General features: G+C 38.8%; 1 protein-coding gene across 1 annotated transcript in view; it reads left to right on the top strand.

Moving 5' to 3' along the window:
• Nucleotides 1-18,699, top strand: part of LOC131899552 (heat shock factor protein 3-like) — a 66,707-nt gene that overhangs the window by 11,045 nt on the left and 36,963 nt on the right. The window lies entirely within an intron of this gene.

Below are 18,699 nucleotides of genomic sequence, written 5' to 3'. Positions count from 1 at the left end.
TTACTTTTCTATTGATGTGATAAAACACCATGACCAAGGCAACTTATAATAGAAAGCATTTAATTTGGACCTTATAGTTCCTGGGGTGTAGAGTGCATGATCATCATGGTGAGATCATGCAGCAGGCAAGCAAGCATGGCAGTGGAGCAGAAGCTGAGAGCACACATACTGAAACACAACCACAAGGCAGAGAGAGCCTACTGGTAATGGTGTGGGCCTTCAAATGCCCAAAGCCTACCCCAGTGACACACCTCTTCCAAAAAGGCCACATCTTCTAATCCTTCCCAAACTGTTTTACCAACTAGGGAGCAAGTATTCAAATATATGTACCTATGGTGGCCTTTCTCCTGTGAACCACTGAAGTTTTCAAACATAAAAATTTCCCTTCTGGAAAGATCTGATTTAAATTTTTGAGTTCTGAATCATACAGCTGAATGGGACTAAAGATTTATCTAGTTTAATCTTACTGTGCTGGTGCTAAAGAATGGGAACTAAAGAAATTAAGTATACTTGATCCAGAGTGTACAGCTAGGCAATTCATTACCTTCATTAATTATATTTTAGTTTTCCTATTTCTAATCTTTAAAGTTCTGAAAATCTTGCATAGCACAAATATGAATTATACTGTTCCTAGGCCTGATATTTTCAACATCATTTTTTGTGTTACTAGTATGGAAAATTATAAGAACAAAAGGTATAGACAAACAATGTATATTTATGAAAACAATAGTGCTTAAATTTTGTGTCTTTAATATTTTTAATCTAGTGTTTTTTAAACATTTCCCACATTTAAAATGTGCTATCATTTTATGTAATACCATTATTAAGGCTGTTTTCATTTTAGATACTTTTAAAAAGTTATTTGTTTTTATTTCTCTCAAAATTTTCTTAATGAACATTTATTATTTTATAGTGAAAATTGTGTACTAATATTATAAATATCTTTAAAATACTACCAAATTTCTTTTTGGTAGTAAAATTTTTCTGAGGGACTGACTTGATGTTTACAGTTGTTATTCCCAGTCTCTCCTCACTTCATCACAATTAGGGCAAAAGCTTCCATGGCCATACTGAATCCATTTTGTAATTAACCAATGACTTCCTCTTTGGTGCATTCACTGACCAATCACTGCCTACTTTCAAGGCCTAAAACTGTGAGAAGTAGTTTATGATGTGGTGCTTTAAATCATCCAGGGTAACAAGCACAGAAACTTCATGTTTATTAACAACATACAAAATTTCACTTAAATATTTTAAATATACCAACCACAGCTGTAGGCATAGTAAGAAGTAAATATAAAGATTTCTTTATTAGCTCTCAAGTTAATATATATAGTTATTTTGGCCTATTGATTCTCTTTATCTTTCAGCATTATGGCATTACTATGTAAGCAATCTTACTTTAACTACTGACATGATTTATTTTCACACTTACCGAGGAAAGAAACTATTCTCTTAAGTCTTTTTACTTTTGTCAGCTCTTGCAGCTGCTCTATCCTCATTCCCTCCAATATATAAAAAAATCAGAAGCCAGGATCACTCATAGTGGGAACATGTAGTATTTTGCTTTCAGAGCCTGAATTACTTCATTTAATAATAATATTTTCTAGTTCTACTTTTTCTGCAAATTTTATTTTTCTTTATGGCCGAATAAAATTTCATTGTGTATGTGTCATATGTCGTTTTCTTTTTCCATTCATGTGTTGTTAGAAATCTAGGTTGAATTTATTTCCTTGTTATGAATAGAGTGATAATAAATATAAGTATGTATTTGCCCAGGAATGCTGAATTATTCACAAAATATATTTTACTTACCTTTTGAGAAACATCCACATTAATTTCTATAGTAGCTACACAAGTTTTCATTCTTATAAACAGTGTCAGGGCTTGCCATTCTCCAGCAGCATTTGTTTTCATCTGCTTTATTGATGAGACTCACTTCAACTATGGTAAGACGGAATCTCAAAGTAGTTTTAATTTGCGTTTTCCTAAGAGTTAAGGATAGAGAGCACTTTACAGAACATTTATTGGCCATTTGTATTTTTCCTTTGAGGGCTATATCTTCAGTTTATTGGCTCATCTATTACTTGACAGTTTTTTTATTTTTAAGTTATTTTATATTTGTATATTGTCTTCCATGTATAGTTGACAAAGATTTTTATCCCATTGTGTGTGGACTGTCCACATTTTAAAGCTTGATACTGTGATTCCTCCAGCTTTGTTTTCTTCAAAATTAATTTGACTACTTGCTATACAGCTTTATTTTTTTCATCCCCTCCTCTCTCTCTTCTCTTTCTTCCCTCCCTCCCCTTCTTTCTTTCATTCTCCTCCTTCTTTCTTGAAAAATCAGAAGTGTCACTTTTTATTCTTAGACAATTCCATACCCATATGTACTGACTTTTAAGGGGTCATTTTCATACCCATTACCATTTTTTTCATGCTTCTCCCTCGCCCATGGAAATACTACTTCTCAATAAATCTTCCTCTGATGGGTTTTAATATGAATGATCCACTCGATGTAATTAGAATTTCTTGCCCAAGTATAGGTAGGAGGTTATTTACTTGAGCAAGGACAACTTACCAAGTGACAACAGCACCAAAGAAACTGGCATTACATCCCCACCCACAGTCCTTCGGTGACACATTAGGTTTCATGAGCCCCTCTCCTCTGCATGCTGATATGGTGATGCAAGTTTTGTTCTGGTAAGCACAGCTGTAGTGAGCCTATGAGTGTAATTGCCGTGTCCATTCCAGAAGATACTGCTTCTCAGCATTCCACTTCAACCTTTGGCTCTTGCATTCTTTGTGCCTCCTCTTCAGTGATGTTACCTGAGCCATGGATCAGGTAATAATAGATAACCCACGTACGGTAGATCATTCTGTAATCATTTATTTTCTGCACTTTGAACAGCTGTGAGTCTATGCACTAAGTGCCCCCCATTACAAAAGAAGCTGAGAATAACACTAATCTCTGGATACAAACATACATTATAAAAGGCAGTTTGATATGATCTCCTTTTAACAAAATAGCAGTAACAACTTCTCTAAGGCATAGGACCTACTCAGCTGAGGGTTCTCGATCAGATTAACAGTACCAAGCATGAGGTCCCTTCTGTGGAGTGGGCCACATATTCATAAAAATAAAAGAAAGGTTGCTTGCTCCCATAGTTGTCATGACACCTTTGCACTAATGGGCACATCTTGCCATGCAGAACATTACTGTAGCTCTTGTGGTCCCCAGCACCGTACATAGCACCTTCTGACACTAGCAGAGGAAGCTGTTAGCTCAGTTACACCTTGATTTTTCTGTGTACTGAAGCGCATATGTATGAACATTTTACTTTCCTTTTTAAAAATAATATTATTTATTTATTCTTTGAAAATGTCATTCATATGCACAATGCATATTGATCCTAGCCACCTTTCCTGCCTATCTCCAACTCCACCCCACAAATTCCTTCGTGTATTTTTCCCTAGCATATTGAATCTTATTACTGCTGCCCATATGAACATGGGTGTGAGGCCATCCTGTGGGGCATGATAAACTTACCAGTGGCCACACCCCCAAGTGACTTGCTCTTCTCAGGAGCTATCAACTGCCAGGGGTGGGATACCGAAGTCCTTCCTCCATTCATGATGGATTTTTTTTTTTTCGGAGCTGAGGACCGAACCCAGGGCCTTGCACTTGCTAGGCAAGCACTCTACCACTGAGCTAAATCCCCAACCCCTCATGATGGATTTTTAACTTACTTGATCTTCTGCAAGTCTTGTGCAGGTAACCACAGCTTCTGTGTGTTCTTTTGTGCATCATCCATGTCATGTCCAAAACATCTTACAGCACTTCTGTCCATCCCCGGCTCTTATAGCCTCTTTTCTCCCTCTTTCTTGCTGTCCTCTGAGCTTTGATATAGATGCTGATTTCTGGCTGTGAACTCATGCTCACTCTTTCTTATCACTTTGATGAATTATGAGTCTCTAGATTAATCAATACAAATGTGAGAAAAGAAGGAAAAGAAGGTTCTCTGATCAAATTGAGAGCATCATTAATCTATAGGTATAAACAAAAAATATTTATATGATGGCAGTTTGATAACATGACCACTTAGCAAAATGACAACAATAGAGTTTTCCCATAGGGATAGTGACCTCCCCAGACATGAACTACTGATTAGGTTTATAGTACCAGGCATGACTTCCCCCCTATGGAAATGTTCTCAAATGTCCAAGTTGTTTGCCCACATAATACCTACGCATAAGTAGGCACATTTTGTTGACATGTCACTATTGTAGGATGCAGAGTTCAAGACTAGATTAAGATGATCCATGCCTTTTCTCTTCCAGCAGCCTGAATAGCACCTCCTGGAACTGTGAAAGTTTCCTGTCAGTTTGAGACTAATTTCTCTATGTCCTACAACCAAAATGTGTGGTGTCTTCAGCAGTAGGTCTTCACATCTAGTTATGGTGGGCAACCAAGAGCAATGACAATACTCTTTGCTCTTTGGGGTGCCATGGGGCCTCCCAGGCCAATAATTCATAAGAAAGTAAACTATGCCTGGTACTAAGATTTTCATTTAATAACCCACTTCTTCTAGGGGCAGCATTATGCACTCATGAAGGGTAACTGTTTATTATACTCTTTTACAAAACAATACATTTAATTAGCTTACAATTTAGTGGGATTTTACATCTGTAGATTTGGCTATCCCTCCACTCCACTCCCTCCTTTTCCCCATCTCTATCCCCTTTCCCTCTTAAGCCTTTAACCCTCAGTAGCAACCTCATTTTTTTCAGGTCATATATGCTCAACTGTAGCTTCTTATTACATTTTTTACTTGCATGCAAGATTATAGGTTTCCACATAGATTTTTCATATGCTCTTCATTTTGGTTAATCCTTCCTCTATTTCTTTTCCCCAATTTCTCCACCATACTTCTTTGAACCTTTCTGCCTCCAATATTCTCTTTTAACTTTCATTTTACCTGTATTTTACTAACCTAGGATCCACATTTGAGGGAAACCATGTGGTGTTTGTCTTTCTGGGACTGGGTAATTTCACTCAGTAGAATGCAGTCCAGTCCTATCCATTCACCTGCAAATTTTATTTTTCTTTGTAGTGAAGAAATTCTATTGTGCATATCTACTACATTTTCTTTATCCATTCATCAGTTGATGAACATCTAGCTTGATTCCATCTTCATTTCTTAATTAATAATTAGAAAATGAATTATTATAATTAAAATAGCAATGAAGATAGATGTATAAGTATCCCAGGAGTAAGGTACAGAGTATTTCAGTATATACCTATTAGTGATATAGCTGGATCATGTGGTAGATATAACTTCAGGGTTTATGTTTTAGTTTTAGTTTTATTCTTTTCTCATAAAATATGTCCTGACCACAGTTTCCCCTCCATCAATACCTCCCAGTTTCCCTCCTCCACCTCCACTCCACCCCCCCAGATCTACTACTCCTCCATTTCCCTTCAGAAAATGGCAGGCCTCCCAAGGATATCAACTGAACATGGTGTAACAAGTTACAATAAGACTAGACACATATCTTCATATAAAGGCTGGACAAGACAACCCAGTAGGAGGAAAAGGGTCTCATGAACAGGCAAAAGAGTCAGAGACACACCCCACTTCTACTACTAGGAGTCCCACAAGAACACCAAGCTATACAACCATAACATATATGCAGAGGACCTAGCACAAATCCATGCAGGTGCCATGATTGTTACTTCAGTATCTTTGAGTCCCTTACTTCAGTTTTTTTTTTTTTTTTAGAAATCATCAGCCCAATTTTCAAAGTGGCTGCAGTAGCTTACACTACACTCCTAAAAACAATATATAAGTTCTCCCTTTCCCCCACATCCACACTGTCATTTATTGTTAATTGCATTGCTTATGATGGCCATTCTGTCTGATGAGACAGAATCTTAAAGCCATTTTAATCTTCATTTCCCTGATAGCTAAGGATGTCAAATATCTTTAAAGTGTTTATTGGGCATTTTATTTTTTTAAAATATTTTGAGATTATAATTACATCATTTCCCTCCTTCTCTTTCCTCCCTCCAAACTTTCCTATATACTCAGCCTTTCTTTCGTTCAAATTCATGGGCTCTTTTTTCACTAATTGTTGATATATACATATATGTATATGCATACATATTCCTGTATACCTAGATACAACCTGTTCAGTCTATATGTTATATTAATAACATTCACATTCATAATTCACATTTTTATGAAAACATGTATGAATATATGTGTATTCTTACATATTTCTTCAGGGTTAATTATTTGCTATTGGATAACCAAAGAGGTGCTCTTCCCTAGGCAGGAGTATCCCCCCTGCTCTCAACATCCCTCAGTTGCCTGTAATTCTTTGTGTAGGCTTGAAGCCTTCTGGGTTTTCTCCCGTCTACCTTAGAATGTCTATTGTTGCTAACCTTGTTCAGCTCATATTTAGGTAGTCATGTTACTGAGAATATGGGTGTAGTTTCTGACGTTACTAGGAAGCACAATTTTCTTTTTTTTATTTTTCTTTATTAAGAAAATTTCTACTCACTCTACATATCACCCACAGATCCCACCTCCTCCCTCTTTACACCCTTCAGCCCTCCCTCCCAAGTCACTCCACGTCTCCACATCCCCCAAATCGAGGTCTCCCATAGGGAGTCAGAAGAGCCCCCAGCACACTGAGCCTAGGCAGGTCCAAGCCCCTTTCCACTGCACCAAGGCTGCACAAGGCGTCACACCACAGGCACCGGATTTCCAGAAGCCTGCCCATATACCAGGGACGGATCCCAATCCCCTTGCCTCGGTGCCCCCCAAACAGTTCGAGCCAAATAACCTTTCCTGGAACTCATTCTGTAGCCCAGGCTGGCCTCTGCCTCCCAAATGCTGGAATTAACGCGCCACCACCACCCGGCTCCTCTATCTTTTACAGCTTTCTGCCACTTCTTCTGTAATGTTCCCTGAAACTTGGGTTCAGAAGTGTTTTATGGATATGTCAGTTGGGAATGCACTCCATAATTCTGCATTTTGATTGGTTGTGGTTTTCCATAATGATTTCTATCTGTTGTAAGGAGAAGTTTCCTTGATGAGGCATGAGAACTACACTTATCTGAGGGAATGAGGACAAATATTTAGAATGTAATTAGAGATTGTTTTGGTTTAGTAGAGTGGTGGTTATTGATTTTCCTTCAAGATCCATGACTTCACTAGCCCTGGCTAGTTTGCTAGATTTCCAGTGTCAGGTACGATTTTCCTCATGTTGAGAGGGTCTTAAGTCCAATTAGAGAGCTGTTGGTTAGTGCCAAGCTGTGCATGCCACTACTGTACCCATAGGGTTAATTTTGGTCTTTATAGTTAATAGACCTCATAGCTGGATAAGATGGTTGGTTGCTTTCCTGTTTTGGAAGCTTCCATTTCACCTTCTGGTACCATGAAAGCAAGTCCTCAGGCCTCCCTGAGGCATTCAGGTAACTTTCAACTCAAGGGCTTCTGGGCCCAAAATGTATGGGGTTTTCCGCAATAGAGAATTATCTTCCACATATAAGGGGTAGCCAGGCTCAATAGCAATAGCCTATAACATTTTGGGAGCCTCTTGGATAACCCTGACAAATAACTCAAAAGAGGGAACCTCCCATCTGCTGTTAGGGTTTTTGATAGATGGGTTTTGGCTCTCGGAGGGAGCATTTTCAGCCCAGAGGCTTACATGACTTTTTGAAGGTACAGAGTTGGTAGTATGATTCCTTATTACTTGTATTATGCCATATATCTTTGTTGTTATTTTACTCTCTTATTTATCTCCCTCCAACTTCCTATTTAGAGCCTGTATTTTCCCATTTCCCCAGTCAAAGCACTTGTGCCTTGCTATTCCCTTTTCTCTCCCACCTCCTCCCTAGCAATGGTTCCTTTTTACTTTCCTGGTCTTTGAACTTACTCCAGGATCTATGCTCTCATCTCAAGATTTGATGCTAAAAACCTGAGATGAGAGAGAACAAGCAATACTTAGTTTTCTTGGTCTGGGTTACCACACTCAATATGATGTTTTCTAGTTTAGTCCATTTACCTGAAAAGTTTATGATGTCATTTCTTTTACAGCTGAATACTATTCCATAGCATACAGGTAACACATTTTCATGATCCATTCATTGGTTAAAGGCCATTCAGGCTGCTTCTGTTTCCTAGCTATTGTGAATATAACATCAGCTGAGCAAATACCTGTGGAATAGGATGTTGAGTCCTTTAGGCATATGGCATAGAGTGGTATAGCTGGGTCATATGGCAGATTAGTTTTTAGCCTTGTAAGAATTCCACACACTAATTTCCAGAGTGTCTGCACCAGTTTGCAATCCCATCAGGAGTAAAGAAGGGTTCCCTTTTCCTCGAACCTGCTCCAGCATTTGTTGTTGGTTATTTCGTTGATCTTTGCCATTATAACTGGGGTAAGATGAAGTCTCAAAGTTGTTCTGATTTACATTTCCAAAGTTTCTAGGAAAAATGAATATTTTTAGGTATTTCTTAGCCATTTTTCTACTTTGAGAAGCAGAAACAGTATCCTTTGCCTTTACCGAAATAGAAATTGTAGATTGGGAAAGGATCTCCCAGGCAAGTGATTGGAATATATGTATGTATTTCCACTTTACAGGATAATTACTCTTTCTTTTCCAGAATTTTACAAGCTTTATTAGGGAGATAAATGACTCCTATTCAAATATAATTTTTCTCATTGGTATCTATGCCACCGGGCATTGAATGCTCAGGTAGATTTTAGCAGCCCTACAACTCACTATCACCTTATACTAGGTCTACAAACATCTTGGGTTCATGTTGTTCTACTAAATTTCTAGCAAAGTAATATGGTTGTTTGTATAATGGAGGTTTATACTTAATTACTCCCCTGAATACAATTCTTCCAAATTAACATGCGTATATTGCACTGTACATTCTTTTTTATTATTATTAAATTTTAAAAATTTATTTTACATACCAACCACAGTTTCCCCTCCCTCTTTTTCTCCCATTCCCTTCTGTCATCTCCTTTCCACAACCCCCATCTACTCCACAGAAAGGGTAAGGTCTCCCATGGCAGTCAACAACACATGGCATATCAAGTTGCTGCAGGAATAAGCTCCCTCCCCCTGCATCAAGGCTGTGCAAGGCATCCCACCATAGGGAATAGGTTCCAAAAAGCCAGCTCATGCACCAGGGACAGATTCTGGTTCCACTGTTAGGGGCCTTACAAACAGACCAAGCTACACAACTGTCACTCACCTGCAGAGGACCTAGGTTGGTCCCATGCAGGCTCACTAGCTATGGGTATAGGGTCTCTGTGGTCGCACGAGCATGGGCCAGCTGTCTCTGTAGGTTTCCCCATCATGATCTTGACCCCCATTCTATCTTGTACAACTTCTCCTCCCTCTCTTCGACTGGACTCCAGGACTCGGCCTGATGCTTGACTGTGGATCTCTGCATCTGCTTCCATCAGTTACTGGATGAAGGTTCTATAATGACAATTAGGGTAGTCACCAATCTGACTAGAGGAGAAGGCCAGTTCAGGAACCCTCTCCACTATTGCTAGGAGTCTTAGCTAGGGTCATCCTTGTGGATTTCTGGGATTTTCCCTGTCACAAGGTTTTACCTTAACTGCATAATGGCCCCCTCTATCAATATATCTCTTTTATTTCTCTCCCTCTCTGTCCCTCTCCCAATTTGATCATTCTGACCCTTCATGTTTCCATCCTACATCCCCTCCCCTCAACCTCCTTTGCCCCCAGTTTACCCAGGAGGTCTCTTCTATTTCCCCTCCCCAGGGCAATCTATGCATCCCTCTTAGGGTCCTCCTTGTTACCTAGCTTCTCTGGGTGTAGATTGTAGCCTGATTATCCTTTGCTTTACATCTAATATCCATTTACAAGTGAGGGCATACCATGTTTGTCTTTCTGTGTCTGTGTTACCTCACTCAGGATGATTTTTTTCTAGTTCCATCCATTTACCTGCAAATTTCATGATGTCATTTTTTTAACCACTGAATAATACTCCACGTATAAATGTACCACATTTTCTTTATCCATTCTTCAGTTGAGGGGCATTTAGGTTGTTTCTGGGTTCTGGCTACTACAAATAATGCTGCTATGAACATAGTTGAGTAAGTGTCCTTGTGGTATGATCGAGCATCCTTTGGGTATGTGCCCAAGAGTGGTATTGCTGGGTATTGAGGTAGATTGATTCACAATTTTCTGACAAACTGCCGTACTGAATTCCAAAGTGGCTGTACAAGTTTACACTCCCACCAGCAGTGTTCCCCTTACTCCACACCCTCTCCAACATAAGCTGTCATCAGTGTTTTTGATCTTAGCCATTCTGACAGGTGTAAGATGGTATCTCAGAGTCATTTTGATTTGCATTTCCCTGATGACTAAGGGTGTTGAGCAATTCCTTAAATGCCTTTTAGCCATTTGAGATTCTTATGTTGAGAATTCTCTGTTTAGATCTATATGCCATTTTTAATTGGATTATTTGGTATTTTGATGTCTAATTTTTTCAGTTCTTTATATATTTTTGGAGATCAGCCCTCTGTCAGATGTGGGGTTGGTGAAGATCTTTTCCCATTCTGTAGGCTGATGTTTTGTCTTATTGACAGTGTCCTTTGCCTGATGTTTTGTCTTATTGACAGTGTCCTTTGCCTTACAGAAGCTTTTCAGTTTCAAGACATCCCATTTATTAATTGTTGATCTCAGTGTCTGTGCTACTGGTGTTATATTCAGGAATTAGTCTCCCCTGCTAATTTGTTCAAGGCTACTTCCCACTTCCTCTTCTATCATGTTCAGTCAGACTGGATTTATGTTGAGGTCTTTGATCTACTTCGACTTGAGTTTTGTGCAGGACAATAGATATGGATCTATTTGCATTCTTCTACATGTTGACATCCAGTTATGCCAGCACCATTTGCTGAAGATGCTTTCTTTTTTCCATTTGTACAGTTTTGGTTTCTTTGTCAAAACTTAGGTTTTCATAGTTGTGTGGATTTGTATCAGGGTCTTCAATTCTATTCCATTGATTCACATGTTTGTTTTCATGCCAATATCAAGTTGTTTTTATTACTATAGCTTTATAGTAGAGCTTGAAGTCAGGAATGGTTATGCTTCTGGAAGTTCCTTTGTTGTACAGGATTATTTTAGCTATCCTCGGTTTTTTTATTTTTCCATATGAAGTTGAGTATTGTTCTTTCAAGGTCTGTGAAGAATTGTATTGGGATTTTGATGGGGATTACATTGAATCTGTAGATTGCTTTTAGTAAGATTGCCATTTTTACTATGTTAATCCTACTTATCCAAAAGCAAGGGAGAGCTTTCCATTTTCTGATATCTTCTTCAATTTCTTTCTTCAAAGACTTAAAGTTCTTGTCATACAGGTCTTTCACTTGTTTGGTTAGAGTTACCCCAAGATATTTTATTTTATTTGTGGCAATTGTAAAGGATGATATTTCTCTGATTTCTTTCTCAGCCCATTTATCATTTGTGTATAGGAGGGCTACTGAATTTTTTGAGTTAATCTTGTATCCTGCCACATTACTGAAGGTTTTTATCAATGATTAGTGTTCCCTGGTAGAATTTTGGGGTCATTTATGTATACTATCATGTCATCTGCAAATAGTGAAAGTTTGACTTCTTCCTTTCCAATTTGTATCCCCTTGTTCTCCTTTTGTTGTCTTATTGCTCTAGCTAGAACTTTGAGTACTATATTGAATAGATATGAAGAAAGTGGACAGCCTTGTCTTGTTCCTAATTTTAGTGGAATCGCTTTGAGTTTCTCTCCATTTAATTGATGTTGGCTGTTGGCTTGATGTATGTTGCTTTTATTGTGTTTAGGTATGTTCCTTGTATCCCTGATCTCTTAAAGACCTTTATCATGAAGGGGTATTGGATTTTGTGAAAGGGTTTTTCAGCATCTAATGAAAGGATCATGTGTTTTTTTCCTTTCAGTTTCTTTATATGGTGGATTACATTGACAGATTCTCATATGTTGAACCACACCTGCATCACTGGTGGATCATTTTTTAAAATATGTTCTTTGATTCAGTTTGCCAGTATTTTATTGAGTATTTTGCATCAGTGTTCATGAGGGAGATTGGTCTATAGTTCTCTTTCTTTGTTGCATCTCTGTGTGGTTTGGGTATCAGGGTAACTGTAGCCTAATAAAACAGTTTGGCAATGTTCCTTCTGTTTCTATTGTGTGGAAAAATTTGAGGAGTATTAGTATTAGATCTTCTTTGAAATTCTGGTAGAATTCTGCGCTGAAACCATCTGGCCCTGGGCCTTTTTTTGAGCGGAGGGGGGCTGGGTGGGAGACTTTTAATGACTGCTTCTGTTTCCTTAGTGGTTATAGGTCTATTTAAATTGTTTATGTGGTCGTGGTTTAATTTGGTATCTGGTACCTATCCAGAAAATTGTCTGTTTCTTTTAGATTTTCCAATTTTGTAGAATACAGGTTTTTGAAGTATGACCTAATGATTCTCATATTTCCTCGGTGTCTGTTATTATGTCCCCCTTTTCATGTCTGATTTTGTTGATTTGGATATTCTCTCTATGTCTTTTGGCTGGTTTGAATAAATGTTTGTCCAAATCTTGTTGATTTTCTCAAAGAACAAACTCTTTGTTTCATTGATTCTTTATATTGTTCTCTTTGTTTCTATTTTATTGATTTCGGCCCTCTATTTGATTATTCCTACTGTATGTTCCCCTTGCGTGATTTTGCTTCTTTTTCTTCTAGAGCTTTCAGGTGTGCTCTTAAGTTGCTAGTGTGAGATTTCTCTACTTCTTTATGTGGACACAGTGCTATGAACTTTCTCCTTAGTACTGCTTTCATAGTGTCCCATAAATTTGGGTATGTTGTGCATTAATTTTCATTGAATTCTAGGAAATCTTTAATTTCTTTATTTCTTCCTTGACCCAGTGGTAATTCAATTGAGCATTGTTCAGTTTCCATGAGTTTGTAGGCTTTCTGTAATTTGTGTTGTTGTTTAATTCTAACTTTAAGCCATGGTTATCCAATAAGATACAGGGGATTATTCCAATTTTTTTGTATCTGTTGAGATTTGCTTTGTGGCTGAGTATGTGGTCAATTTTAGAGGTTCTATGAGGTACTGAGAAGAAGGTATATTCTTTTGTGTTTGGGTGAAATGTTCTATAGATGTCTGTTAAGTCCATTTGAGTCATAACATCTGTTAGTTCCCTTATTTCTCTGTTAAGTTTCTGTCTGGCAGACATTGGTGAGAGTGGGGTGTTAAAGTCTCCTGCCATTATTGTGTGGGGTTTGATGTGTGATTTAAAGCTTTAGTAATGTTTCTTTTACTGTCACAGACTGTGGGAAGCCAGCTCCCCCAAACTGCTCCAGGGTTCTGAATAGAAGACCTCAGAGTAGCTATGGATTAAGAAAAAATTCTTTTCTGTCTAGAGGCTAGACTTTTTCTATCTGAGCGTATTTATAAATAAGTTTCTATCTATCTGACTGGTAAAATAAGGTAACACATGTTTTCTGATTGTAACTTTCTCTTTTACTTCATCTTAAAAGTGGCTTCTGACTCTGTTTCCACACAACTACATATCTCCACACTGCTACATATCTTTACATACATCTTTTCACATGGTTACACAGCTTTCTTTTACATATATTTCTCTTCTACATCTCTTTTCTATATAGCTTCTTCTTCTTTGCCTCCACACAGTTACAAATCTCCACACTGCCACAGCTAAACATCTCATTTACATAGCTCTCTCACCATACAGCACTTTACATGATTCCTAAGCACGGCTCCTCTATGTAGCAGCAGCTTTTTTACACAGCTCTCTTCTTTTACATTATTCATTCACTCTTTACTCAGTCACTCACTCTTTCACCCACTCACTCACTCCCACTTCTCTCATGCTTCTTCTTCATCTCTCACTCAGTACACACACACACACACACACACACACACACACACACACACACACGCACACGCACACACACTTCACTCACATTCTGCAGCAGCTCCCACATAGCTCTACAGCTGTCTCTCTTCACACCACCACTGCTATCTCACAGCCAAACTCTGGACAATTGTAAGTTACATTTTTAGGGTCCTACCCATACTCATAACATAAGTCATGTAGTTTCTCTTAGGCTAGTAATGTCACACTGCCAATGCAAGTAGCTCTATGTTGGTGAGGGATCCCAGACAGTAAACAATTGGCTGAACCTTGAGTGGTCAGGGTATACACAGAAAGAGAACTACTGCAGGGAGCTATATCTCATTGTAAACAGTCTGGCCTTGATTTAGCAGTAAACAACACCTGGAAATTAGTCTTTGTGTATTTTCTGCAAGGGCAGCTAGTCTGTTTTGAATTTGTTCTGAAGTCCAAAATTAGCTCTCTGTGTAAAAGGCTGTTTTTGTGACTGAGAATCTGATGTCAGTCTGAGTAATGTAAAGTATCCTAGTATTATTTCTATAAATCAGAATTATACATCCTAAGCAGAAATCATCTTCCAGAACATTCACAGCTATATGTGTGCCCAGTAAGTATAAGACATACTACCAAAGGGCTGTGGAAAGAACATCACAAATGTTCTTATTAGAGAGGCATAGCACTGGCACTCAAGAAAGTTATGGACAGAAAACAACCAGTCATTCACAGTCAGTAACCCCACGGCTTTGCCAAGTGGGCCCCACCAACAGAGAATCATGCATGTGGTGGGTCAACTTGTTAAATACTAATTGTCATTGCTGTACATTCCCACAGCCCCCTGCATTTTAAAAATGTGGGTGCCCTTGTATTTGGGGCATAAATGTTCAGAACTGAGATTTCATCTTGATGGATTTTTCCTGTGATGAATATGAAATGTCCTTCTCCATCTCTTTTGATAATTTTAGTTTGAAGTCTATTTTGTTAGAGATTAGGATAGCTACACCAGCTTGTTTCTTGGGTCCATTTGATTGGAAAAATCTTTTCCCAATCCTTTACTCTGTGGTAATGTCTGTCTTTGAAGTTGAGGTATATTTCTTGTATTCAGCAGAAGGATGGATCCTGTTTTTGTATCCAGTCTATTAGTCTGTGGTTTTTTGTAGACAAATTGAGACCATTGATGATAAGAGATATTAATGACCAGTGATTACTAATTCCTGTTTTTTTGTTTTGTTTTGTTGCTGCTGCTGGTGGTAGTGTGTGTGTGTGTGTGTGTGTGTGTGTGTGTGTGTGTGTGTGTGTGTTTCACTTCTTTGGGATTTGCTGGTATGAGATTATTTATTGGCTGTGTTTCCGTGGGTGCAGCTAACTTCCTTGGGTTGTAGTTTTCCTTCTAGTACTTTCTGTAGATCTGGATTTGTGAACAGGCATTGTTTAAATATTGTCTTGTCATGGAATGTCTTGTTTATTCTGTCTATGGTGATTGAACGTTTTGCTGGGTATAGTAGTCTGGGATGGCATTTGTAGTCTCTTAGTGTCTACAAAACATCTGTCCAGGACCTTCTGGCTTTCAGGGTCTCCACTGAGAAGTCGGGTATATATAATTCTGATAAGCCTGCTTTTATATGTTAGTTGGCCTTTTTACTTTGCAGCTCTTAATATTCTTTCTTTATTCTGTATGTTTTGTGTTTTGGTTATTATGTGGCCAGGGGCCTTTTTTTGGTCCAGTCTATTTGCTGTTCTATAATCCTCTTATGTTTTCATAGGCATAGCCTTCTTTAGATTGGGAAAGTTTTCTTCTATGATTTTGTTGAATATATTTTCTGTGCCTTTTAGCTGGAATTCTTCTCCTTCTATCCCTATTATTCTTATGTTTTGTCTTTTCATGGTGTCCCAGATTTCCTGGATTTTTTGTGTTAAGCATTTGTTGGATTTAACATTTGCTTAGACCAATGAATCTATTTCCTCTATCATATCTTCAACACCTGAGATTTTCTTTTCCATCTCTTATATTCTGTTGGCTATGCTTGCATCTGTAGTTCCTGTTCATTTACCCAGATTTACCATTTTCAAAATTCCCCCAGTTTGTGTTTTCTTTATTATCTCTGTATCAATTTTCAAATCTTGAACTGTTTTCTTCACCTGTTTGATTGTTTTTTTTTTCTTGATCTTCTTGGCTTTCTTTCAAGTATTTATTGATTTCTTTCAATTTTTTGTTTTTCTTTTCCTTCATTTCTTTAAGGGAATTTTTTATTTCCTCTTTAAAGGCCTCTATTATCGGCATAAAGTTATTTTTAAGGTCATTTTCTTCTGCTTCATCTGCTTTGGGATGTTCAGGTCTTGCTGCTGTAGAATCACTAGGTTCTGGTGGTGCCATATTGCTCTTTATGTTGTTGAATGTGTTCTCACACTGCTGTCTACCCATCTGGGTTTGGGATAATTATAGGAACAGGTGTTGATTCTTGTGATTCCTTTTTTTAAACTTTTACCCCTTTTATTGAAAATAGATTTTTTTCTTATATAATATATCCTGATTACAGTTTTTCTTCCCTTTCCTCATCCCTTTTCTTTTTTTTCTTTTTTTTTCATTTTTTTAAATTTTATAATTTAATTTAATTTTACATATCAGCCCCGGATTCCCTTGTCCTTCTCCCTCCCTTCTCCGCCCCAGCCTTCCCCCAGCCCACCCCCCATTCCCATCTCCTCCAGGGCAAAGACTCCCCTGGTGATTGAGTTCAACCTGGTAGATTCAGTTCAGGCAGGTCCAGTCCCCTCCTCCCAGTCGGAGCTAAGTGTCCCTGCATAAGCCCCAGGTTCCAAACAGCCAGCTCATGCACTGAGGACAGGTCCCAGTCCCACTGCCTGGATGCCTCCCAAACAGTTCAAGCTAATCAACTGTCTCACTTATCCAGAAGGCCTGATCCAGTTGGGGTCTCCTCAGCTATTGGTTCATAGTTCGTGTGTTTCCATTCGTTTGGCTATTTGTCCCTGTGCTTTTTTCAATCTTGGTCTCAACAATTCTCACTCATACAAACCCTCCTCTTTCTTGCCAATTGGACTCCTGGAGCTCCACCTGGGGCCTGGCCGTGGATCTCTGTATCCAGTTCCCTCAGTCATTGGATGAGATTTCTAGCACGACACTTAGGGTGTTTGGCCATCCTATCACCAGAGTAGGTCAGTTCGGGCTTTCTCTCACCCATTGCCAGTAGTCTATTGTGGAGGTATCTTTGTGGATTTCTGGGGACCTCTCTAGCACTTTGCTTCTTCCTATTCTCATGTTGTCTTCATTTATCATGGTCTCTTATTTCTTGTTCTCCCTCTCTATTCTTGATCCAGCTGGGATCTCCCACTCCCCTAAGCTCTCTTTCCCTCGACCCTTGCCCTTCATTACCCCTGATTCTTGTGATCCCTTTGTTGGATGGGTCTTTTGTTCCTTTATTGTCTATTTCCTTTATTGTCTTTTGCCCTGAATGGTCAAGGGTTCTGGTAATTGGCTGGTTGTCAGGTCCAGTAGGATTCTCTCAGCTGAGGTTTGTGCGGGTTTGGGTGCCTAGATCTAGCATGTTGTCCAGTTCTTCTGGCTGGTGTGGGCTTTACTTATGCCTATGGGGTCTGTTCTTCCAACTGGTGTGAGTTGTGCCTGGGCCTGTGGAGTCTTTTTTTCCACCTGGTGTGGGTTTTGCTTGTGCCTGTTCTTCCAGCTGGTATGAGTGGCACTTGTGCCTATAGTATCTGCTGATATTGGTGGAGAAGGCTGCTCATGGGGAGTTCTTATTCCAGTTGGTGCAGGTGGTGTTTGTGCCTCTAGGGGCTGCTGACTTTGTGGGGGATGGTTGGCCAGGGGGAGGATGATGGGCTTGGTGGGTTTGGGCCACAGAGTGGGTCTTAGAGATTACAGGGTCCAATGGGTGGTGTGGTGGAGGAGCTGCTCCCAGCCACAATGGATAAATCCACAACACAACATGTCGAAAAGGGGAATGGAAAGATTGTAAGAGCCAGAGGCCCAGGAAGTCTGTACAAGATTGTGTCTCCTAGAAATAATAGGGAAGCTTCACCTATGATACTTTAAGTACATGGTAGCCTAAACCAGACCTGAACAGGGACAGCCCCAGTAGACATACTTAGGTGGAAAGGGGAAATCTCACAAGACTCCATCCCTAGAGAAAGAAATACAGGCAACTTACAGACTACTGAGAGTAGAAGAAATAGTCTTCCCCATAGTTGAGCCTCTTAATAGTTGAGCCCAATACCAAGTGGTCAACCTGAAAATCACATACACACAAGCAATAGTAAGCAGACTCAGCAGGTTTTATTTATGTATCTGTGTATTTACATATATGTACCAACAATAGTTTAAGAAAACCAAGCAATGAATTTGGGAGGAAAAGAAGGGGTAAATATGAAAGGGGCTGGAGGTAGGAAAGGGAAGGGAGAAGTGATCTAATTATATTTTAGCTAAACTTAAAACATCAAAAGACACCAAATTTATCTTAAATACTTTGAGAAATATAAAAATAGATGTACACAATACTTGATTATGATAGTCAATTAATAACAACAGGATTACAAACAAACAAAAGGAATAGCAACAGTCCCTGGGCCACACTTTGTGTAGAACTGTCATGCACTTTCCTATATCAATGACTTTCTTAATCATATTTTCTTTACATCAAATGCTTTCCTTCCTCAAATGCTTTTTCATTTCTAGTATCTGCTCATCAGAGTTGTTTTCCTGCCATTTCTAGCAT

The sequence above is a fragment of the Peromyscus eremicus genome, chromosome X (genome assembly GCF_949786415.1).
Source record: "Peromyscus eremicus chromosome X, PerEre_H2_v1, whole genome shotgun sequence".
Classification (NCBI taxonomy): domain Eukaryota; kingdom Metazoa; phylum Chordata; class Mammalia; order Rodentia; family Cricetidae; genus Peromyscus; species Peromyscus eremicus.
The sequence above is the reverse complement of the archived record's forward strand: the minus strand, read 5'-3'. Positions and strand labels throughout refer to the sequence as shown.